This window comes from Pseudopipra pipra, chromosome 9 (assembly GCF_036250125.1).
Source record: "Pseudopipra pipra isolate bDixPip1 chromosome 9, bDixPip1.hap1, whole genome shotgun sequence".
NCBI lineage: Eukaryota > Metazoa > Chordata > Aves > Passeriformes > Pipridae > Pseudopipra > Pseudopipra pipra.
Window position 1 is genome coordinate 21,346,441 of NC_087557.1, and position 25,826 is coordinate 21,372,266.

A 25,826-nucleotide genomic window follows, 5' to 3' on the forward strand; every position below is an offset into this window, starting at 1 on the left:
TTCAGGACAGTCCACCGTCCCTGTGTGATAGTTTTCGTATATTCTGACCTATTTTTCTTCTTTCTGAAAACAAGAGAAATAAAATGTTTGTGAAGTCCTAAAGAGGATAACGAATTGAATTGACCACTTACTGTTCCTGGCACTCGATTTTATGATCCTTACCTCCCTGGTGATGGAGGGAGCTATTCAGCAGCACTGTGTGAGAGTTACAGATGATGAAATTTGGTGAAGTTCTTTCAAATCAGAACCACTACACTGATTTACATCAAATGAGGGCCTGTCCGCTGTTGCTATGTTACATTTGTAGCAAATGCTAATTGATTTTGGTGCATAGAGATCTTCAGAGAAAAGTGAGAATTGTTACTGAGTGAATCCCACTGTGCCAAGCTTCAGTTTCTGGATTTCAGTGCGGGGTGCTCCCGGAGAGGACATGAAATCCTCTATATGTGAAAGAACACTAGAAAATAGCTCTGCCGCAACCTCAAAATGGGTCTGAGACTTCAGCACTCCTGACTTTGGGTTTGATGAAGAACAGCAAGTGATTTTCATTCTTGCATAATTTGTTCTGTTAGACTCTTGGGTAAGGTGAAGAGATTGCAGAGGGAGGAAATTCCATGGGATGGTTCTGTCGCTCATCAGTGTTCGTAGAAGCAGCTGTGTTGGTTAACTTACACAGGATGTCCAGTCCTGACAGCTAAAATTTAGGTGAGAGGAATCCTGTTCTCAGTCACTGAACTCTAGCTGCCTTTTTCCAGGCAGCAGAAATCCAGGGGAGCAGATCATGTGCATCAAGCTTCGAAATATTGCTCAAGCCTGTGTAGAGAACTAACTCTGTTCTTTATTGCAAAAATCATCTCTAGTTCAAAGAACAGATTGCAAGTGACCCATACACATTGTGGGTGGCTGACTCTGCTAATCAGTATTTTTAGATGGAACTTTTTGATGGAGGTGGGAATTAGTACAGTACAGAGAAGGCAAATAGTACACATAGACATTGTGTGTTTTGTGGATCCAGTAATACAATAATAAATTGATAATACAGTGTTGATTTTCTTCTTTGTGGCTGAAAGTATGTACATAATTTGCAATGTAGACAATGAGTAAAGGGCTATAATATCAAATTAAAGTCTTTAATGGACTAGCTCTAAGACTTTTTCCCATTTTGGTGGACTATGCTAATTTATTTTTGGCTGTTTCACAGTGCTTATTTATTTATTAATTTAAAGAGATGTACTCTTAGATCGAATGATAGTGAATGTATCTCATTTTCATATATGCACGTATATTTTCATGAGGAAGACTAACACTGGATTTTTCCAAGACATTCTTGGTTTGTTAGGAGAAACAAGCACCAAAAACCCTAGGAATTGTGCTCATCGAGTGTACATCTGCTTTCTTCTCCAGAAAAAAACCCATTCTGGAGATCTGTGTAGGGTCACTGTTGTGTAGTCAAACAATACTAGAAAAAAGCAAAACAAACTGAAATCAGGATCTCTGAGGATTCCTTCCCATTTTGGATGTGAATGTCACAGGTGTTAGAAAAGACCTACTTAATCCTAAATTATAGTCAACAGGAATAGAAGTAGTTTGTGATAGCTCTCAAGTTTTCACATTAATAAAGTGTGGAAAAGTTCAGCCTAGAGTTCCAGAAGGTTGTTGCACAGGCTTTGGTCCCTGCTGGCACAGATCTTTACCATCTCAGTATCACTGCATGGGATAAGATGCAGACATGACGCCATAGTGTGTATTAATCTTGCTGAGTCCTTATGAGAGTCCTAATTGTTCCAGCAATTGCTTCCTGTAAGAGGTTGGCTATACTGGGTACATTAGGGAGAGGACAGTGCTGAATAGAATGAATTGTGTATTCAGATGTACTTTAGCTTGTACTTTAGTTGCAAAAAGTGGAGAAAATCTTGTCTGCCTGTCTTGAAAGTAAGGGGGGTGATGTCTGGAGGAACAGTTCCAATGCTTGACAATTAATAATAGCACTTCGAAGAGAAGCTTTTAGCAGAAGGCAAGCACGTAGGTTACAGAGAAGTACAGAGAACAATGTATTTTTTGTGCTAATATGTTGAGATCAAATAACTCATTAATAGGAGAATAATTTATAAGGATGATGCAAGTAGAAGAGTAAAGTTCTTCTAAATATTAATCTATTGCATATATTATTTATTGTAATAGAAGTTTGACTAGTAGACATGGGAGACCAAAATGCCTTGCAACTTGTAGAGTTCACAAAGTGCTTTTTTAAAAGAAATTTCCCTTAAGTGAAAAATGCTGGTGTAATGTTTTGGTGAGATGCTGGAAAAGCAGTAACTTGTAAAGTTGGTTAATGCATCTCTGTGCAGTGGTGTGAGAGAGAAACTTCTTTGTCATGGTGCAGTATGAAGTCTGCAGGGCTCTGGGCAGAACCTGCAGATAAAGGACTTAGAGTCACTCATTCTGAGGAGCAAATAGTGTGTACGTGACTACTACAGTGGGGAGAAGGTGTAACTTACCTGTGGAGTATTGAACTAGACACAGGAGAACTGGATGCTTGGGAGTGTAGGAGCCTGGTTGTGCAATGAAGCAGTTTTGCCTGAATGAATCAAGGATGTTTGTTCTCTCCAGTTTTTTAATATTTAAAGCTTATGAGAAAGATCTTTATATATATATATTTAATATATGTATTGTATAAGATATAGAAAAGCTTTTCTATAAAAGTAGGAGTCACTAACAGGGTCTTATGGTATCATAACAACATCTTAGAATCATAGAACGGCCTGGGTTGGAAGGGACCTTAAAAGATTATCCAGTTCCAACTCCCCCACCATAGGCAGGGACACCTTCCACTAGACCAGGTTGCTCAGAGCCCCATCCAACCTGGCCTTGAACACTTGAAGGGATGGGACAGCCACAACTTCTCTGGGCAGCCTGTGTCAGGGCCATACCATCCTCACAGGTGAAGAATTTCTTCCTCATCTCTAATCCAACCCTCCCCTCTGTCAGTTTAAGCCATTCCCCATTGTCCTGTCACTCCAGGCTGTGAACAGTCTCTTCTCCATCTTTCGGCTCCTTCAGGTACTTGAAGGGCTGTTAGGTGACCTTGAAGCCTTCTCCTGTCCAGACTGAACAATCCCAGTTCTCTCAGCCTTTCCTCATAGCAGAGGTGCTCCATCCCTCTGATTACCTTGGTGGCCTCCTCTGGACTTGCTGGAACAGGTCAATGTCCTTCCTGTGCTGTAAATCACACTTGGGAAGAGAAACTCTTGAGTTTTGGTACCAATAAAAGTGTCTTATTGACCCTCCCACCTCCAGTCTAACATACCAAAGGTTACCTTTTTAAAGTCAGAGAAGTCCATTACATTTTGTTGTTACAGCCTTAGGAGCTGTGCTACAGTGTACCCAGTAATATTTCAAAAATACAGTGTGAAAAACAGCTCAGGGAAGAGTCAGGGTACAGAAAAGAAACAGCTGCCATTATAGGTACAATGTGTTATTAACCACGGCCTCCCTTTTATTCACTGAATAATTGTGTATTCAGCAGTAACTTGTGAAACAGTGTGATGTCTGTTAATAAACTGGAGTGGGATACCTTTTAGTTGTTTTTTGCAAAGGTGTGATATGCTGGCCTACTTCTTCAGGAGTATGTGTAGACGATTATGTTATGTATTCTATTTTTGAACAGTCTTTTTGTAGTGCAAAGCCTTACAGATTTCTGTCATTCAAGAACCTGACATGACTGAATCCCCTCCTGTGATAATTCTAATTGATCACTGATGCTTTTAAGGCACTGATACAACCTGTAGAATTTTTGCAGAATTTTTTTTTTTTTTTTTTTTTTTTTTTTTTTTTTTTTTTTTTTTTTTTTGGGAATGTTATCGAGCTTAGTTTGAAGGTTTGCCTGGAAACTGTCTCTTACTGTGGCTGATTGGAGATTGTTAACTTGGAGTTTTCTCCTTGGGATGCTGCCCCTTTTTGGTTTGATTTTGATCTTGAAATTGAGTTTACAGCGCACCAGCCGATGGTCTGTTTGGCATTCTGCGCTGGGCATCACGCGGGTATGGTGGACATCGCGGACATCTCTCCGTCGCACCAGGACATAATCGATGAGGTGCCAATGCTTAGAACGGGGGTGCATCCAGGTTGTCTTCAGACTATCTTTCTGCTGAAAGATAGTATTAGTGATGGTGAGTTGTTGCTCTGCACAGAATTCTAGCAGAAGTCGACCATTATCATTGCAGTTTCCAACACCATGCTTGCCTAATACACCTTTCCAAGCTTCAAAATTCTTGCCTACTCTGGCGTTGAAATCACCAAGGATAATGAGGCCATGCTGATGAGAACACAGCTGCGTTGGGCAGGTCATGTCTCCAGGATGAAGGACCACCGCCTCCCTAAGATCTTGCTTTACGGTGAACTTGCCACTGGCTGCCGCATGAGAGGAGCCCCGAAGAAAAGATACAAGGACTCCCTGAAACAACATCTCAGCCTTGGCCATATTGATCACCATAACTGGTCTACTCTGGCCTCAAATCGGGAGGCCTGGAGACACACCATCTATAACGCAGCTGATGCCTTTGAGAAAGCACGCAGGATCACCCTCGAGGAAAAAAGGCAACGCAGAAAGAACCGTGTATTGCAGAATACACCATCTAAGGAGTCTTTCTGCTGTGCCTTTTGCAATCGGATTTGTCTGTCACGGATTGGCCTCATAAGCCACCAGCGCGCCTGTAGCAAATGTGGATAGAGCCTTCCCAAATCTTCGTTCGCGAAGCCCAGCCATGATGACAACCTGTAGAAGAATTCTTAGTGTGTGACAGAAATGTATCCTGCTTATTTTGAAGAAGTGGAGTTCATATATGTTCACAAAGATTTGCAAAACAGTTCCTTGTATATCTTTGCAATGATTGTAAGTTAGACAGTGTGTTGTAATTGAGGCTTCAGCCTTCTTTATATTTTGTGAAAGCTTTTGATGTGTTTCTTACTGTTCTTGTATGATTTTCTGGCACCTGTTGATGTTTGAAAGATGGTTGTCATGTTTCAGTGCAGAGGTTTGGGTAGAAAACAGCTTTTCTGATGTTAACTGCTGTTAACTTTTCTGGAGTTAGTCAGAGATGCTCTTCCGGCCATTATGTGATCTTCATATATTGTTGTTACTGATTCAGTTGTGTGTAGGAATGTGTTCTGCTTAACATAAATAAAATGTTGCCTGCCCTTGGGTTTATGCTGTGGTAAAACAGACCTAATTGTGCTCTACTTTAATGCTTTGTGCTGTTGTTGTGTAGCAGTAAATCTTACAGACAGGGGTTCTGTCCCCTGGGGATCCAGTTTTCTTTATATCCAAGTGAGCAGTAAAAAAAGCTTTTCACCTGCATAGAAACCTGTAGGCCTGTAAGCTCTGCATGTGCTTCTGATATCAATGCCTTCTTATATGGATGTAGGTAGAAAATGTAACACCACTTTCTGAAATGGCCATCATAGCTTCCTAATGAGACACTTGGATTTTTTTTCCTCTTGTGACAGAGTTAAATGTTACGTATTAGCCATAATGCTTAAATTGATGAAGTGTAAAACTAGTGAAATGGGTTACTGGGAAAGGAAGTGAAAATATTATGAACCATATGCCCTAATTTATGTCTTCTTAGAAAATTCATCTAATGAAATTAAGTATTTGGAATAATTCAGCTTACAATATTCAACAAGAAGTATAGTAGTAATGGTAGGATGATCTTACTTTTAATATAGTAAGGAAATTACTACTCCTTTTCTGGGGAGGAACATCAAATCTCAGTGTGTTGAGATCCATGTGCATCATCAGGTCCAGTTTGAGTTTTTTTTCCTATGAATAGGCTTACACAATTTGGTGTAATTGAGTAGCTGTGACGGCAGCTTCTGCTGTGTTCTTTGTGACCCTAAACAGAGGCAAATGAGATGCATGTTCTTGACATGAGTTCTTAATCCGGTTCCTGGTACCCTGAGTTAGCTCTCCTTTCCTCATGGCTCCTTATCTGGATGCAGCTCCTCTCTTACAGATGATTGTCTCATCTGTTCTAATCCTCCCCCTCCCCTGAAGCAGTTTTTACCTCTTGACTCCCAGACTAAACCTCCCAAGTCCTCCATTATTAAAAAGCACTTCAAAATTCTTCTCTTCTGCTTCTTGTGATACAAGACTTCACGTCAAAGTCTATTCCTTTTTTCTCTAGTCTGATACTTGTATTTTATGCATTCAAAGTCAGCAGCTTTCTGGGTGCCCTGATGGAAAGACAAATCTCTTGCTGTCACTTCAACTGGTTTGTGTAATATCAGTTCAGAGCAGTAATTAAAGAAATAGCCTGTTTTCCAGGACAGTGTTAATAGGAATGTGCATGCAAATTTTAATTCCTTCTGGAGGCTGCAGGAGGGTTGATAGTGTAGAGGGATTTTAGTATAAAGGAGTCGTCCCTGCAGAAGTGTGAAATCTCATTTTTTTACTTTAGGTAGTTTTGGCTTTGGGATTTTTGGATTGTGGCTTTTTTTGTGTGTCTGTTTGTTAGGGGATATTTGGTTTTGGTTTTTTGTTTGTTTGCTTTTTAGGAGGAGGGGGGTTTAATATTAGCAAAAAACCCCAGATCCATTGTATGGAGACCAACTCTTACTTCTGGTTTCAAAACTCAGAAAGCTTTTCAAAAACCGTTCATAATGATTATTTAACATGGTCAAGACACGATATTTCCCTACAATCTAAATCTTGGAAGTGATTCAACTCATTCCTCTTTCCTCATGTCCTGAAAATCACACCAAAGCAGACACCCTTGACATGTAAAATTGTAGCCTGAACAGTTAAAAATCTGGCAAAGTTGCAAAGTAATTGAAGGGAGTAATTGAAGGGAGTGGGAAGTGTCAGACAACCTTATCCACAGGTGGTGCTTCCTGCCCTGGCTTTGAGTAAAAAAAATTAAAATAGGTAGCTTTAAGGGAATTATTTAGCAGTGTTACTGTTCATAGCAGCATCATAAATAAAATGCACAGAATTTTTGGTGATATATCAGACCTTGAGATCAAAGATGTAAGAGGTGGTTGGAAGAGCAGATTGTGTAGGGGTTATGTACTCATTAAGGTACTCTGGGTCTGGTTGTTTCAGTCAATGGAACATGTGTTACAGCCAATGACTCCTGTGAGGTGGAGCACAAGGGTCAAAGATACCAAGAGTCCTGTTGACTCCAGTTGATGGGAAAGAGAAGAATTTAAACTACACTGGAGTTTGAGTCTTAGAAGAGAATGTGAAATGTGAGGAGCTTGGAAAATGGATCCAGCTTGATGAACTCTTACACCTTGGAGGCTATTGATAGCTTCTGAAGAAGGAGTGCAGTACATGTAGTCGTAGTTCTTGAGCAGGTTCAGGTGCTTTGCCTTTTATAATTGTTTTGCAGTTCTGATGCTGCCAAACTACCTTGTGGTGATTCAGATATTTCTTATCAAGAGTTTTTTAGCAACTGGTATGTCATTAGCAAGAACATAGTAAATGTGAGGGTGGTGAGGCACTGGATTGCCCGGAGAAGTTGTAGCTGCCCCATCCCTGGAAGTGTTCAAGGCCAGGTTGGATGGGGCTTGGAGCAACCTGGGATAGTGGTTGCTATCCCTGCCCATGGCAGGGGGTTGGACTGAGATTATCTTTAAGGTCCCTTCCAACCCAAACCATTCTGTGATTCTGTCTTCTGCCACATAATACCAGTATCGACTGTTGACTTCAGTTTTCAGGAATCTGTAAAAGTACCTCCACCTCTACATTTTCAGGATAATCATTGTGTCTTTAATGGCTATACATATCTGAAGCATTTTGCTTAGGAAAGTGAGTTTTGGGATGTGTTGTTGGAATTCAGTTGGAGGAAGATATAAATAAAGATATAAATAAAAACAATATTACTGTCCTTGGGCCTTCACTAGAGAATTCAAGACATGCAAATGCTAAGTCAGTGAGTGGAAATGTCATCCTTCAAAGACACGTGAAATACAAGGACTATGATAAAAGTCTTGTGCACTTAAAGGTAACTGAGTTACAAAGAAAGCTTGTAGTTCATGGAATTATATCCATGAGTCTTTTAATATACTCAAGTTGTTCTTTATCTCCTATGGTGCATTTCAGAATTTGTTTCCCTGGAGGTGACTGAAGTAAGACAAGAAAAATCCTACCTGATCTTTAATAATCCTTCACATGCATGGTAATACTCCAGACTTATACTATCATTGGATAATTTGCACTTAAATCCTTTCATTTCTATGCTCCCATCCTAAAAAAAAAAAAAATCCTTTAGTGTTGTAGGGAGCCAGGGATTGCATACTTGAAATACCTTGGCCTTGTTGCCAGTTTAGTCTCACCTGCTTAGACTGATTTATTGTGGTGGTTTTTTTTCAGAGGGCAAGACTGAAAAATACATTTCTCCCATTATAGTTAATAGATTCAGGAAGTAATTTGCAGATCAGGAAACAATGGATCTCATCTAATAAAAGCACTGCCTAGGTAATTCATAAGGAGGATAAACTTGTATTGTTAAGCTTGCACATTTTGCTCCTATTTGTAGGCCATATATTGCTCTCTTGTGCTTTCCACCATTAAGCAGTAATGTTATTGCATTAGTAAAAAAGCACTACTGCTTTGACTGGCTTTCCAAACCACATACAAAATCAAATAATGCATTTTACTGAATTATGAAGAACTGTGTTATTTGTTTGTAACCGCTCACTTAGTTATTGCTCTCAGGGCTCCTTGTTACAATTTAATCACTTCTCTGCGTCTCTTGAGTTCACACAGGCTGGTGTGAGGCAGTGAGGGGACAAAGCAAAATGACTGGCAGCTAAGTGTTTCAATCAGTCAAGATACTGATTTATTTCTTTGAGGAGGAGTGTAAAGGAAATGAGAATGGCTGTTTTTTGTAACTGATGCACTGAATAGTCATCAGTTAAACTGTGGAGGTCATACATATGTGCTGAAATCTCGAGAAAGGAAAAAAACCCACTAGAGTGTGTCTTGTCTCCCACACTGCACACAGTCTGTGGGAAGCTTCTGATGTTCAGCATGTCCTGAAAAGGCAGCACAAAGGATGAGTCTGGAATCCTTTCACTTATGGGGTTTTCATCACAAAAGAAGTGATATGAAGCATTAAAAGGCAGGGTGTTAGAAATTCTTTGTTGTCTGTCTAGTTACTGTATACAGCTGTGAAGTTTTTAACTGTATCCAGCACATTATACTACAGAATGCTTAAACTGCACCAAATGAATTGCAGTAGGGAAGGTGGTGTGAATATCTGTGCCAATAGATCCCTTTTGGAGTAAAAAATATAACTCAATTAGAGCAAAAATAGGAGTAAAAACATTGGTGGAATATGATAGCTTTGCTTTAAAAATATTCATAGGTATGCCTGAATAGGAACAGATACATTAAAGTTTTCATTGCCGACTTTTGCAATAGAAACCATGTAATTTTATATCCCCCTTCAAGTGTTGTTTTTAATCTGAAAAAGTAATAATTTTTAGATAGTCAAAGCAATAAATATCCTATAGCAAACCTGACAGCATTAGATGATAGAGTTAAGAGATAGAAAAATTCAACTGAAGTTTTTTGCTAATGGTGTAAAATCCCTTCTTTTGCCCAATTCTATATTCCATCTTAACTCATACAGATATAAAATCCAGAGGAAGCAAGCAGATAGTTTTGAATGAAATTAGGTCTTTCTAAGAGTTTAAATCTCCAGAGCCCTGTGAAAATCTGTGCTCAACAATCTTTGCTTTTATAGTAAGGAAGATACCTTACCTATCAAGAGACTGCTTTTAGTAGGATATTCCCTAGAAAGCCCACTCTAGTCTAGCCTACATTTCATGTTCTTTCTCTAACCTAAATCCTGAGGTTTTCAAACAGTTTCATAAAATGTATGCACTAAAATTTGATGAAAATGTGGCTGCATGGAAAAAGAACTACTTTAGGAGAAGATTTTAGTGCTGACAATAGGGAAACTTTTTACTGCCTCATGGAAAACTGCATGGCTGAAACTGTGACTACAGGGAGAGAAAAGGGGACTTGCCTCTTGGTCAGAGGAGAAATTTCCAGGTTTGCTGCTAAATGCACTCCGGGGAAGTGAAGGTATCTGTGATATGAAATGATAAAAGATAAAAGCAGCCCATTTTATTGCAGGGACTGGAGGGCAAAGAAGAAGCCCCACTTCTTGATTACACTGATTTCTGGGTGTTTTATGCCTGTTGCAGGTGCTACATCCAAATGAATTGATATTTCTTTTTATGGCACCCATTAAGACAGATTTTCAGGCCTGTTTTGTCTCTTTCATAGGGAAAGTGCAAGATATGGTGATAGATATATGAACATGATAGTTGTGGAAGATAAAGGAGAAGAGAAAATGTACTGTGGGCAGGAAACAGCTGCTTCAGCATTTCTTTTCCCTCCTGTCTATTTTTTCTGAGCTAACAGTCCATTCAGTCTGAATACAGATCTGTTCTTAATGTGTTGAACTGCATTATTTAGCCCACCACTGCAAGCCAAATTGTTATCCCTGGAGATAAAATTGCTAAGTTGATTTAATGGAGCTGTGTTAATCTAGAATTTCATTTATATCTTCTCTTGGATCTGTGCACTGTAGCTTCTCTGTGTTTAGTAAGAATGATTCTGACAAAAAGGCACAAATACCCAGTGATAGCAGCTCTTTAGCTCCTCGATGCCTGCAAGAAGAGGAGACCCTTGTCTTGTAAGAAGCACTTAAAACTTGCTATTAAGTCCTGTAGTGCCTGTGTTCGCAGCACATCGATCCTTTAGAAGTGAGACACTGAAGAAGCAGATCTCTATCGTGCTCCTTGGCTGTGAGTGATTACTGAGAAACACAGAAAAGACTACCTGAGTGGTTTATTCATAATCTACTTAGTGGCTGCATTCCTTACTCCTGCGTGGTTTGAATGCCACTTGCTACAATCACCAGTTGAAAACACAACCAGCCACTGGCTGAAAAGATCTGCAGTGGTTAAAAATACTGTGAGACAGAGAGAGATGGATTAGATAGTCCTCTGGAAGAATTTGGAGAAGGATTACGTAAAAGAGAGAATTTGCAAGCCTGGAATGTGTTTTTCCCTGCAGTATCTATTTCAATTTTCTGTGAGATGACTTTCAATATTTAGGTTATTTCACGTTTTGTTATAATCTCTTGGAGGGAGATCAGAGTTAAGATTTATAGTCTGAAAACAGGTTGAAATGGTTCTTGATGATGTCTGGAATGTTTCGCAAGGTTTTAGCAGCTGATATGGTGCAGATGAGTGCATAATACAAATAATAACATTTATTTTCTCTATTGCAATCCCATTCCCTAGAACTGTGGAGGTGCATAGGAGCTCTCCTTCCCTTCATTTCCCTGCATGATCCTAGACACTGTATAAAACAGGGGAAACTCCCCTCAGTTATGTTTTGTAGCAATTTTCTGATGAGGAAATACCAGAATGATGGGACTCTGGTTATGAGCTAGTCGGTGGTGTCAGTATTCAGATATCAACATCTTTAACTCTTTCTTTCTTGTTGATTAGATCACACAATAAATAACATATTCAAGCTGAAATTTTTAACAACAGATAATTGGCTTTGGAGAACTGCGTGGCACTGAAGATGCTTGTTTGGCAGCAACCTGTGGTGCTGTAGATAGGAAGGGTCAGAAATGGGATGAGTGTAAGTTATTCATGATGTGTGATAAAAATGATAATCCTAGTGTTGTTCTCCCACATCAAGGACAGAATTATGAAAGAGGCCACTAAAATGTTTTTTGCAGCCATGTTTTGAGTGGACTGTGAGTGGAGCAAGACTGAGATTTACAGACAAGAAGCTGTAGTAATTGGCTTCTGAGCCAACAGCTCATAGATGGACTGTGCAGAATTTAAATTAACTCATGGATCAAGGTGTTCATCACGTTTGCTGAACCTGGTCGCTCAGTACTGTCTCTAATGAGGGAGGGGAGAAAAGCTTCCATCTAACCTCTCAGCTGTCCTGTCTTCCTCAAGAAAATGCATCCACTAGACCTTGCCAGATTGTTTTGCAATGTTTTGCCTGATCTGATGCAGGAGCACGTGAGGTCTGGCTACTGAGCAAAGTAACCATCTCACCTGGCTTGAATAGCATTTACCATGCAGAATAAGTTTTTCTGCAACAGGTTTTTATAGGGTCAAGCTGATTCTTGCTGGATTTGTTTGTGTATTTCTTAATGGGAAAAAAAAAAAGTTCTGAATTACCTGTGAAATGCCGAGTGTTTAAAGCTTTCTGCTTGCTAACAGTTTTCTGGTTTTTGTTTGTTTGTCCATAAAGTCTGTTCTTTCTTAAAGTATTTTGTCTCCTCAGAGCAATCTTCAGCTAAAAGTGAGACCAGATTTGCACCATGAGCAGTTTAGTGTCTTGAAGCTGAGATTTGTGTTAGGGAAAACGTGATTGTTGTGATGCAGGGACAAAAGGTGATCTTGCCCAGATTCCTGTGTTGGTCCATAATTAATGTATTTCTTTCCTGTTAGTTTCAAAGGATTTCTTTCTAGTCAGGAGTTAAATGGACCCATTCAGTGTTTATATTTATGCAAATGATCGGTTTGTCACTCCAGTTGCAACATTAAAGAAAAAAAGCCAGATATTTTACATGCCTTTGAGTATTAAAGTGATTACAATTACCTACATAAAAGCAGTTGCTTTATTAATTAATTAACTTGGAGAAAAAAGGCTAGTGACCCTCTGAAGGAATATCAATAACTGAAACATTAATTATGTAAATAAGATCTGTCTTTACTGTTCATTACTCATAGTTTAACATGAAAATTGCCTTTTAAAATAATGCCTCATTCATATATTTCAATAAATATCTAATCTACCTCGTCTGTCACTTGAATCTAGAGTCTGAGACAAAGACTCTGCAGTGACATGGGTACAGACCCTGTGGCATTTCCTTTGAGCCACCAGCTCCCAGTTCCTAATTACTGGGCTGGCATTTTTTGATTTTCTGGGGGTCATCCTTTCTGAGGCAGCAGTCCCCTCTGGGAATGAGTTCTTGCAAAATTTGTGTCCAGAGAGATGGAGTTGCTGTGTTTCATAGGTGAGGAAGGAGAGGAAGAAGCAGCAAAATATTTGAAGAGGTTTTGTGACTCTTGTGGTTTCAAAAGGGAGGCCGTAGCAGAGCTGCAGAACCAGCCCATCTCCAAATCCTGTTTGAGGCTGTTGAGATGTAGAATTACTAAGCAGAGGTAGTAGTACCAAGACAAACCAATACCACAGTTAGACCATGTGTTTGGTTGCTGTGAACCTGTGCGCTCAGTAAACTTGCTGCTCCTTTTTACCTTTTGGAAATGTGACTGTATGCCTCCTGGCAAGTGCTGCAGGTGATTTCATACAGGCTATGAGAATATTTCCCCTGTATTTCCTCTGCCTTTTTATTTTCTAAAGTTTCACAGGGTGTATTAGCAAATTCTGATGTAGGATTCCTGGTGGGTTTTGTTCCATTTCATATCCCTAAAGACAACAGTCAGAGGTTTCTAGAGCTACTTCTTGCTCAGGTGTCTGAGTATACCTGTATGAGAAGGAAGAGTTGTGCTTCTTTTTCATAATATCAAAGGCTGTGCTGCAAATAATCTTATTTCAATTTTGGGTGTGCAGACAAAAAGTAGTAGCCCTGCAGTCCCAGAAAATCTTTTACTTCCCACTCCCTGAAGAGTACCTGCTTATAAGCCTAAGATGTTCAGATTTCCTGTTTTTAATGCCTTAACACTCGCTTTGCCCACAGCAGGAAGGGTTGATGAAGAAATATGTGTGTCCCCCCCCCCCCCTTTCCCTTGTAGCATGATAAATTGTGGAAGTCCTGATTGAAAATTCTAATCACAGCCTTGCAGTCCTTCAGATCACAACCCTTGACAGTTGATTCACTCCTTTTCATGCCTGCTGCCTCTGACTGCTCCTGGTGCCTCTTATGCATGAGTCTATCATTAGCACACAAAGCATGATGGATTGGTTGGGGTACCTCTGTCCTTAGAACCTGGGAAATGCTTCTTTTTCAGAGTCAAAGAACCTGTGTGTGAAATCGTCATGAATGAGAGAAGAAAGTAATACAGTATTGGATGTGCCTGTTTGCTGCCACTGTTTAGAGGGAAAATGATGCATTATGGGGACTGTAAGTATATGGCCTGTTTGTTTGGGGTTTTACTCCTCACTGGTGAACGATGCAGAAAATCAGAGATTTTAAGCAATGCATAAGCTGAGTCAGGCAAATGCACAGAAGTTGTAGTATTTTTTTGGAAATCAGAACTGTAAATACTTCCAAAATCCTACTTAAAGATCAGCCTGTTCATGAAATCTTTTAACTTTCAGTGTGATCTGATGGCTGAAATGATTACAAATAGTGGCTTTCAGTACTCACTGTGGATTCCGTTCATTTTTGTGGATTCTCTTCTATAGACCCTTTCAACAGGAAACTTTTGCAAATGTTTGCATCTTGCAAATGCTTTTATTCATCTGTGTGACTTGGCATTTAATGTTTCAGTGAACAAGACAGTTAAGTTTTGGCTCCAGTGAAAGATTGATAGGAACAATTTTCGAATGTGGTATCACAACAAAGTGAAAATATGTCATGTTCAAATACTGAGCTCTGATGCGTCATGTGGTCTTGTAATAAATGAAATAGTACTACAGACCTGACAGATCTGCAAGAAAATGGTTTTAAATTTATGATGATTAATTTTCAAGATGAACTGCAATGAAAAAAATTGTTAGTAGATACTTAAAGAAGGTAAGGGGGGAAAGCTTTCTGAAATGATAACAGGCAGGTAATGATAAAGCTGCCTTCACTTTTGTATCATGCTTTCCTAAATTTTTGCAATGAGGAAATTGATATTCTGGCTGCTGCAACTGGCATTAACAGCTATTCACGGAACTGTAACATCTCATGGCAATTCCTCTTCTTGGATTTGTACTATTACTTGGTGCTGGTTGTCTCGGAAATAGGAGTATCATAAAGCAAAGCTGAAGATTTTCTACCAGGTCTGTGATTCTCTCAGAGCTATGAAAATAGAACAGCACTGAACTTGGTGAGAAAACAGAAGTAGCTTGATAGTGCCTTGAAAGAAAAAGAAATTTTCTGAAACTCAGCATGTTAATTCATCTTGAGGATTTGCCACTTGAATATTGACATTGTTTTGCATTAGGACAATTAAATGTAAAGAGTATTTTTTAGTAAAGTATCAACCAATTTATTTAAACATTGTTAGGTAGTCTCAGGCTAAAACCAGGCCCTGATAGGTCTTATACTTTGCAAGAAATCAGCCATATATGGCAAGTGCTTAAGTTCTATTTGTATTGATTTAGGTTTATTTCTAACAGTGGGGTTCCTTGCTTCACTTCTTTCCATTTCACTGGGTTTGCACAGATGCCTTGGCAATCAACAAGTGCAGAATAGCTTTCTGCACCCATTAGGACTTTGTAGTTGCTGGCAAACATGATTTAATGAAATGAGTGAAGGAACTATACAATGGGACAGATCCTGGATCCAGTGTAAATTGGCAGAGCTTTGTTGCCCTGCACAGCTGGTTTGAAGTTGTTGTTCCGTGTTGTTACAGATCAGAAACTGCATTAAACTGAGTGATGATTACGTGTTAACTCTTTCTTTGGTTAGTTTACACATTTAGTTTACCGACACTTGCTTTTTGATTACAGATTGCCAGTTGAAGACTGTCTTAAGTAGATACAGGCTTTTACATACACACATACAGAGGCCATCTAGTCAATATATAAAATATTATATTGAAGCAGTGACTTTATTTTGCTGCTTATTTGAGTATTTGTTCAGCAGTTTTTCGCCCTGCAAGACCTCTTTGCTTTATCTAATGTCTCTCTTGTAATATGAACTCCTGCCAAATGCAGGAAGGTAAAAGTGTTAGTTTGTTTTAGAGTTGAGAATACTCTGGAAGACTTTCATGATCAGGACTGATCAGTTACACTGTGGCATTTACAATTGGATAGAATTCAAAGTTTCTTAAGCATAAATATTCACAAGCACTCCATGTCTCATGTGAATGTGTTGTTCAGTGATTCTGATGTCTGTTAGCACCTGACATGAAGTGACCAGAAAACTGTATTCATAACTTTCAATAACAATTGGATTGTATCTCTTTTGCAGTTTCTGACAAGTTTAGCTCTCAAATAACCCGTTGTTTTTTACCATCTGAGCTGATAAAGCTTTATAAGCTTTGGAAGTTAATTCAGAGAACATTTGAGTTGTACTTGCCATCGAAGGAGAAGTTCCATGTGTAGGGGGCTGGTTTATATTTAGGTGGGTAAAACTTCATGATTGTCCTAAGGATTTATATTATCTGTAGTTACACACAAGATCCAATGGTCTAAAGGCTTTAGAAAAGTGGTTTTGTTTTTAAAAAAACATGTTTTTCAGTTTTTGTCTGTGTTAAATTAGATTTTCTGATATGTTTAAGTCAGTGGAATTTCATCTTCCATTTCATTCCATAAGCATCATCAAAAAAGATTTCATGAAACAACTATAAAGACATATCCAAATTGCTCTCTATTACCATGGAGAGCTGCAATTCTGCCTTTGTAGCTGTACCCAAATGAAGGTTAATCCAGGCAGCAGGAGCACTGCCTGTGTGCCAGCTGTGCCAGCTCTGTTTCAAGGAGCTTGTCCAAGCCTGCCCACCACCGTCAGGGCTCACTTTTCACAGCTTAGTTCTGGCTAGTTGGGGTCTAACTTAGTTCTGTTCACACAACCTGTATCCCTGTTTTCTGGGTTTATGCATGGAGGATTTTTGCAGCAACTGGAGATTCTAAATGTAAACTCATCACATTTTAAATGTTCCAAAATGAAAAAAAGAAAAAAAAGTAAACCTGACTAGTTTGTGGGTTTTGTGTGTGATCTTGTAGTGATCTTGTGTGTGAAGGGCACTCGAGGCAAGGGCACTCTTGTCTGGAGTGCCTGCTGACAGGGATGAATTGGTGTTGGGTCTCATTGACTGGTCTGTGGTTTTGCATTATACTAGAATTGACTTGAAGAAAGATTTCCAAGATTTTCTTAAAATGTCCTATAAATACATTTCACTAAATAGTGTGGATTCTTTTTAAAAATTGTAACAGACATTTCCTGATTTTCTTTGCTTGCAAATTTACTGTGAAAAAGGTTTCTTATTTACAAAATATTTATCGCTGTATCGAAAGTATGTAACTTCTTAACACACAATGGAAAAAACTTGTAAAACTTTTAAAACTAGGTTAATATTTGAGATTAGTATTCTAAATCCTGTCAAGAAATACCTAAATCATATCAATCTCAGTGACTAAATTTTGACATTTACAGATGGGCCTTTGACTTTACAGTTTGTCAGATGTGACCTGCATATCCTAGGCTATATCAAATCTGGAATCTGGAGAATGGAGCTGGAATCCATCTGTGCAGGCAAAATTTTTTCAAATTTCACTGTACATACTTTTTATACTTTAAGATAGTTTCCATCTGAGGTGTGACTTACCACTATCGATACAGTTATTAGATTATATTGGAATTATTGGTTATTAGAGTATTAGAACTAATTTGAATTGAAGAGTGCTTATAAGTTTGGGACCTTATGTGAAATATTTCGATACGTACTTTGACAAGATGAGCCAAACCGTTGGTGGAGATTTTAGTTTGCCTCTGAAACCAGAGAAATATTTTGCTTCTAAAAAATGAGTGTAGAAGCTTCAATATCTGATAAACTTTTCAATTTGTTGGTGGAGCTGCTCATACACACCTCTGTGCTTACTCAAAGGGAAATTTGTGTACTTGGAAGTTTTGTTTGAGAGACTTTGCAGGTTCAGAAAGTTCACCATATAAACTCTGTGTATGTGCCTAATGGTAATGACTGGGAAAATGAAAGGTGCCAGGAAAGCTAAAATTCCATCCTGCTCTGCCATTGTTTGCTGGAAGTGACCAAAGCACTTTTGCAATAGGTGATACAATATTCAAGTTGTATCCTGGCAGATGAAGGCAGACCAATAAAAAGACACTGAAATAACATGTGAAGTCAAGATTTGTACTTCCCCAAGAAAATGTGGATTTCTATATAGCCTATTTTAAATTTAATTTAAATCAAATGCCATGCTTTAATATGTAATAAAAATGTGTTCTATAATAAAATTGAGAACATGTTTTAAGCAATAATCAGTGTGGTTTGTCTAAAATGGTCTAGACTTTCATTTTAACATGTAGTGACAAAGTGGAAAGGCTGTACAGACGTATGGTGCTTTAATTAATGGGGGCAATACTAAGCTTTGAAAGTCCTCTGGAGCTTTTGTCTCTGTTGGAACATTGTCTGTGCTGTGAATCTTCCCTAATAGTTAAAGCAAATGAAGTAAAATAGCCTTTGGGCTATTTTGTTACACTGTGTTGTTGGGGAAAAATTAATCCTGTGCCATTTTGCATTTGCTGTCTGTGAATCAAACTGTGAAAGCTAATTTAAAAACTTTCACACTCGGCTTGAATGAGGACTGTCAGTGCTTGGAGAATGTCAAATAGAACACAATTAGCTCCGAGTGAGCTAGCTCAGATATACCCACCAGCCTCAGAATGCCCAGCCTTAATGACTGCCCTGATAAACTAACAGAGGTGACAGAAAAGAATTTAAAAGAATTAAGTTGCTGCTGAAAACTCACCCTGTATAGAAGAGATCTTTGAAACCGAAGTAGGTTGTACATCAAGGGACAGGGAGGTGGTGAGACCCTGTGGAAAGCTAAATACAACACAGAGCTGCATCTGTGAAAGGGAGACAAACCCACAGATGAACCTGCTCAGAAATTTTAAAGACATAAATTATTTAGGTGTTGAGCAGTTAAGTTGCCATTTATGGTCCCTGAAGTAGTTGGGTGTCATAGGTATTTATAGAAGAGGCAGCTGGTACAGCTGTGGTAGATTGAAGTCCTGGAATGTTTTAGGGAATGATGGAACTACTGCTGTTCTAGTTTGGAGAAATAATGGGGGTTTGAAGTTAATCTCTTAAATGTATCTGTTTATCAAATGCTGCCTTGACCTATAAGGGGGATATCAGGTCTCAACTTAACTGATAGAGTGACATTCCAAGCTTTGTTCTGGGTGTTCAGAGTAACTCTCACGCTTATGGATGTGAGCAGACCTCTCAGACTACAGATGTTCTAGAGATGGGGATTTTAGGAAAAAGACTGAAGAAGAAATAGCTGAAGTTGTGAGAAGAGTTATCTACAATGACATTAGCTGCCACTCTAAGTATAATGACTCTTCCCTTGAAAGATGAGGTTTGTCAGTCACAGTGGACTGTGGCTTTTGGATATTATTTTTCCATGACAGCATGTCAGAAAATGTGTTTAGAGCTCATTCAAAACCTTTTTATAATTTTTTCTTCCCTGTTTTTCTTGGAGAAGGCTACCTGCAGAGTCTTATCTTCAGGTGCCGAGTGAGGTCTCAGCTCAAGTTACTTGATGAGAATTATAGTGAACGACCACTGATTTTCCTCATGGAGAGAGACCTTGATGGTAAATTGAAAAGAACTCAATCTGTAAATTAGCATTTTACATGTCATGCCTCCTTATTTGAGCAACACGAATTGTGCAGACAACAGCAACATTTTTAGTTAATGAACCCAGCCATGAGCACTATTCACGTTTAACATATTTACAGGGGGTAGCATCCAGTCAAAAAAACCCATTAATTCTCTTTGCATGAATATGGTGTGCATGAGTGCATACATTTGTGTGTGGATTTGTATATATGTGTACACTATTAGTGTATGCAGTGTTAAAGCATATATAGTAATTCAAGAAGAATCACTGAAGAAGTTTCATTAGGCATGTAAATATATTCAGCAGAAGATTTAAAATAACTCTTTAATGGAAAAAAAGGAAAAACTGTGCCATTTGACATGAGAAATCTATTTTGAACTGTAGTATATGCACAGTCTGTTTTTTGCTTTTCCTTGCTTGAAGTTGTTGCCTGAAATATTATGGTGGCATGCAAAGGCTTGAAGTTTAATTTTAAATTTAATTTGCTTGAATGCTGGCAGGATATTTTTACATAGTAAAATGGCAACTTTGTAATATTTGGCACTCAATTCCTATAGAAATGGCATTCAGGATACAACTTTGGGCTCATAAGTAAAATAAGATGAAATCACACATGTTAGTGATGATTTTAAAATATTTTCAAGACTGTGTAAATGTAATTTCTGCTTTGATTTTTTTTTTAGTTATATGGGCATCAGGGGGGAGGGTTTGTAACAGTCATATATATATATATTTATATATAAAGCTGTGAATGAACTTTTTCAATCTGTTAATCCAAATGTTCTTTAATAGATAAAAATAGAATCAAATTACTTCACATAAGAATATGAGATTTACTTAGTGAGCTTCAAACAGAATTATTCTTCCAATAATATTCTGAATATTCTCAGGTTTTGAATAGGGTGCCAGAGGATTACTTTGCTGCTAAAGACTGGGCGTCCTCACCTGTGTTTGCTTATGATCTGGTGACACCAGTTTTCTTCCTGATGGGATTGCTACGTCTTGCTGAGAAAATATATTTTAATGGCTATTATTAATCTGAAGTATTTGCTTTGAGGTGTTCAACACTTGTTACCAATATAACTTTCTCTTCAGCCGTGGGCATCTTTGTGGAGATACTTGTGAAGGTCACTGAGGATCTGTGTGGGTTATCTCCCTGTGATGTTTCCGAGCCGTTGGCTCTGATGAGGATCTGTCTCTGCTCGTGGTGCTGCCTCCAGAGCAGGTTCATTCCCTGTGGGCAGACCCAGCCAGCAGCATCGATCCTCCTGCTGCTGCTCCTGCCAGGGCTGCAGCATGAGAGCAGAGTGCAGCATAAATCACAATGGGACATCTCTACTGTGTGTTCCTTTTAAAGTCATCAATCTGGGGAATATAAACCCCTGTCCGGAACACAGACATATATCCTTTTGTGTCTATTTGAACCACAGGCTGTGTTGCAGGTGTTCTGAGCTTGCCCTCACAACCCCTCTATCATCATCTGGGGCAGTACAGGACTTTGAGCTGGCCTCTTTGCAGGGAACTAAACTGGCAAGCAGTCCTGCCTTCTTCAACCAGGCTGCTTCTCAGCATGTCCTGGCGCTGAGTGTATGTGGCAGCAGAATTTCCTTCCCACATGGTTAGTTTGGTCAGATGAGCCCTGTTGATTGCCTTGCCAACCCTGCCATCCTGCTTTCATTGGTGCTGTACCTGAAACCAGCTGGTTCAGGTGTGAATGTGGTACTTTGTTGTGCTTCTGAGGTCATGTTAGATCTTCAGGGGTGTATAATTTGTGGGGAGGACCAGAGAAGATGAGAGAGAGGCATTTTTCTTGGCTGAATGTCACATTTCCTAAGGAAAGTCTTTGGCTCAAAGACTGTGCTTCTGTGTGGTTGGTTGGTTGTTTTATTTACTAAAGTAGTCCTTAATAAAGGAGTATTTACTAAAGTAGTGAATGCTCTGTGAGCATTCGGGGCTCAAGACTGTGTTTTGTCTTTCCAAACGCTTTTTGACACTGTTTTGACACAAATGGATCTGAAAGTCACAGTTAACAACTAAAACTCCTGTTTTTCTTTCCTGTCCTGTTCAGTCCAAGTCATGTTTGAGAGGTAGTTACCACTGCCAGACTCATATCACTTATTGCTGAAGTAACTTTTGCAGGAGTAGGTGCTGAAAGAATGCAGCTTGTGAGCTGAATTCCACAAGATGCTACAATATGGTTGCTGTACACCTGTGTTGCGTCTTTTTCCCTGAATGTTACTACACACACACACAAAAATGTAAATTACTGTTACAGAGCCAAGCACATCAGTAAAGAAATGCTAAATTTAACATTGTCCAGATGGAAGATAACAGAATGCAAAGTTGTGTGTGCAGTGTACAGAGTAACTTCTCTTTGCCATAAAGTCTTAGTAGGAACATGTCTGTGCTGGAGGATCAAAGTCAGGAGTGAATGATAAAGGCAATCACTGTGGGAAACTTCACTGCTTAGTGAGCAGGGGAGGAGGAGGAGGAGAGTGGGATGATCTCATGCCTCAGGGCAGCAGGACAAGGTCCTGGAGGTTGATCTGTGAGTGTCGCTGCTTTTGCTGTGTGTCATGCAAGATGTCAGCTCTGGCAGATAGAGTTTGGTGTGGTAAAGTTATAAAGAGCTAGAAAGAGAATCATTAAAGGAAATGTCAGGCAACTTTAACAACACGTGATGTTACTAAACACCATTATAATTAACCCAAAATGTATTGACAGTAATCAAAATAGCAAAATCTCTTTAAAAATGGCCAAAAATACTAACAAAATTATTGTAACAAACATTAGTTTTGACTCAAATTTTATAGATGTATTTTGGGCTACTGCAATGTGCACATCTTTGAATAAATTACCTGAGTTTATGCATTAAATACCATTAATTGTAGTTACTGTGTAGCCACATGTAGCTTCATGTACCTATGAACTACAAGTATAAAGTGTTTTCTGTGACTGGTTGGAAATAAATCCACAAAACTCTTATAAGCATTGATGGCAAAAGAAGCAATATTTTTAGACAATGAAGTGAAGTTTTCTTTGCCAGTGTGATACCATGTCAACAGGGTTTTTTTGTTTGTTTGTTGGGGTTTCTTTAGTTTTTAGTTGACTTTATCGTTAGGCACTGTTCTGTACTGCTACTATTCCCAGTGTAATAATAATCAATAATCTACCCTTCTCTTTTTGAAAAAAATATATCTGAAGGTGTAACACATTATGCATGTCTTTTTCTTTTATGAAAGAAGCACCTCTATGCTCTTACTAAAATTAAAGAATATAATGTGTCTTAGGCTTCTTAAAATCTAAGTAGGATGAAGAATTCGCTGCAGATGATCCTGTGGAAAGGCTTTGCAAGAGGAGGGCAATCAAATAGGGATAATTAGAGTTACTATTTAAATATGCAGAAAGCAAAAAAAGCTTATCTGGAAAAGCAGAGTGAAGTTATAACAGCATAAGACTAATGTAAGAATGATATGCAAGCAATAAAATCACATCTCCCTGACTTCGTAAGTACAAAATAATAAGCAATATTTAATAATAGAGACTATAATAGTCTGGGTTATAAACCCAGTGGTATGTGATTGTACCATTAGCTCTTACCTGAAGGGGACAGATTGGTTTAACACTGATAGAGTGGAGCTGCGTGAGGATTACAGGCATTTGGAATGTGTTTGCAGTAATTGCTGAAGATAATCTCTGAGCAGTTAACTCAGAATAATGATACAAAGTTAGCAGGATGTCTGTTCTCGGATTTTACTTCTTCCTCTGAACCAGCCTGAATGTGTGAACACCTCTGAAGGAAGGAGATGGGACTCTTGCTGCTGGTGTGATTTAAAAAGGTTTGCTGAAGAGCAGCATTATGTGCTATTAAGAACAAATCCTGCTTGGCAGAGAAATGGGTAGGATGGTCTTCAAGTTCTTAATCATCCCTGATTTTGTAACTCTGTCATTATTTTCATTAATTAACTGGAGTGGGTAACACAAACATCATACTTCTTCCAAAACTAATATTGCTGCCTGCTATTTAGTCTGTGGAACTGAAAAAAAGCCCAAACCAAACCAAAATGTTGAAGTGACACACAGGCAATAACTTGATTGAGGGTGTATTTATCCCAGCAGTTTTAATTGGCCATCGTCTGCAGTCTCACCGTATTGTGCTGAGAGCCTGTCTGGTTTCACAAGCTGGGCAGAGCCAGGTCTGCCTAACGCTGGGCACTGGGAGGAAGGACCTGCTGGAAATGCTGGAAGTCAGAAGCTGGCATTCTTCCCTGGGCCTCAGCTACAGGGCATGTGGGTGCCAAGGGTACCCTGCTCAGGAGCAGGGGGCCTGACCACTGGAATTCTTTTGAGTTCCCCTGGCCCTTTCACAAGGGCTTAACCCAATGGTCCTGGCTGTCTTCCAAGTGCAGTAATTAAATTCTGCATTCCTAAATTCCCTCTCCTTTTAATTGGATTAGGTTTTCTTCACCTTTTGGCTTTAAACTCAGCTGGCAAAACAACTAGTTTTCATTGTAGCAGAAACTTTATTTCAGATTAGGTTATATTATCTTTGAATATAAAGTATATTGTTTTAAGTGTGCCAGGTGTTTCAGGAGAGCAGTGTACAAGGGAGACCAGCATTTTACTTCTATTTTTATTTGACTGTACTAAAGGACACTCATTTGATGGTTATTCTTGTTTGCTTTCTCAGTTTACAGGCCTTGTTGAGACTGTAGAATCAAAGACAGTTTATAAGAATATTTTAGATCTTTGCTGCATCAAGGAAACCTTTTGTTTGTCTCTCTGTGCAGCTTTCATCTCTTTTGTGTAGTCAGTGAAATCTAGGGCATCACTGGAAGTTTAGTCTTCAGTGTGTATCCAAATGTTCACCTGATCATTGAGATTGCTCAGTACTTTTCAGAAACCAGCTTATAAACAATGGAATCTGTGCTACATTTCCTCTAAAATATGGTTTGGTTTCTAGTGTGCCAGTAACTTCTGTTCATGTACTGAAGCCTAAATAATTGATTTTTCAGTGTGTGCCATAGCACAGCATTTTAAAACCCAGGCTGCCTTGTCAATGCATATTGTGATTCTGCACATATTTTAATTAATGAATGGAGATATCCAAAAGATGTATGAAGTAATGAGAGTGAATACGTGGTTTAAATCTGAGAAGGTAATTTCTGGACAGTACAAATCTTTGCTATGGATAAAATTCAGATTAGTTCACTGAATGGTTCACCTGGCCCTAATGATACCTGAATTTAGAACTTGTGAGCACCACTGCCCTGCAATCAGAATATGTTTTGCCCTGCATAAAATGGAATTATATTAGTCAATTTACATTAGCCAAGTCTGAAGTCTGTGTCTGGTTGGATTTAGTTGCACTCTGCTGATGACAGGGCTCTGTTTGGCTTTTTGTTTGACCTGGATATGTGTATCTTTCTTAGTGCTGTCAGTCTTCTCTCATGTTGGTCTGTGTATACTCCTGTTACAGAAAATCCAAGAGCCATAGCCCTTTATTAAATTATAGAGTACATTTCTTGTACCTGTAATATTTACCTTTGGGCATTAGGACTCTTTTTTCCTAGAAAATAACCTGGTAGAGGATTTTGTGGGAAGTTCTTTGTCTAACCTCTCTGAAAACTCCTGAAAGAAAAAAAACAAAAACAAGGAGACATCGAGGCATGTCTTTGTGTGATAGTCTTTAGAAAAAAAAAAGTAGTAGTAATGAACACTTCTGCCTCCTTTTCTTTTTAAATGAAGGAACATATTTCTTTTAAGTAATTGCACAAAAGTATTCTAAAACCCCACCTGTGTTATGGACTGTAAGTGCACTTTCTATAGCATTGTGCCCCCTTTCTCTGAATGAATTCTAGAGGACAGCTCCAAATTGACATAAAGACTTTCTGTTTTGGACTAGGTTTTGTTGGTATGCAAGGAGGGCAGGTAAACCCAGCACCCTGTCCTTCATCCTTCTGGAGGAGGATTAATCATGATCACAGCTGCAGAATAATGCAGATCTTTGCTGCTGGGGCTGGAGAGGGGGAAGGGATGGGCAGTAGGGAGAGCAGAGGACATCATTGGCTGTCTTGCCTTCTTCCCTTCCATGTGCCCCTCCTGCCCTTGGAGGCACCATGGTTAATGGAGGAATTGCAAGTAGCAGATTCTCAGGAATTGTTTTTCTTCTGTGGACTGAGCTGATCCCCTTGTATTTCAATTTATGCTTGCTGTCTGCCAGAAGCATTTCTTGACTTCATGTGCACTCTCCCTTACTACAGGATAAAGCACAGGACTGTCTTTA

At 39.0% G+C, this 25,826-nt stretch overlaps 1 protein-coding gene across 29 annotated transcripts in view; it reads left to right on the forward strand.

Annotated features, from left to right (window-relative positions):
• The window catches only part of DAB1 (DAB adaptor protein 1), a 434,139-nt gene that overhangs the window by 288,566 nt on the left and 119,747 nt on the right, over positions 1-25,826 (forward strand). For 20 of the 29 annotated variants that reach the window (XM_064665096.1, XM_064665095.1, XM_064665094.1 and 17 more), the window contains one exon: positions 14,029-14,141. The exons of 8 other annotated variants lie outside the window; for them this stretch is intronic. The gene's annotated coding sequence lies outside the window, so the exon portion shown is untranslated. Of the gene's footprint in view, positions 1-14,028; positions 14,142-16,272; positions 16,296-25,826 lie in introns of those variants that run through there. One more of the 29 variants, XM_064665101.1, reaches the window with a different exon arrangement.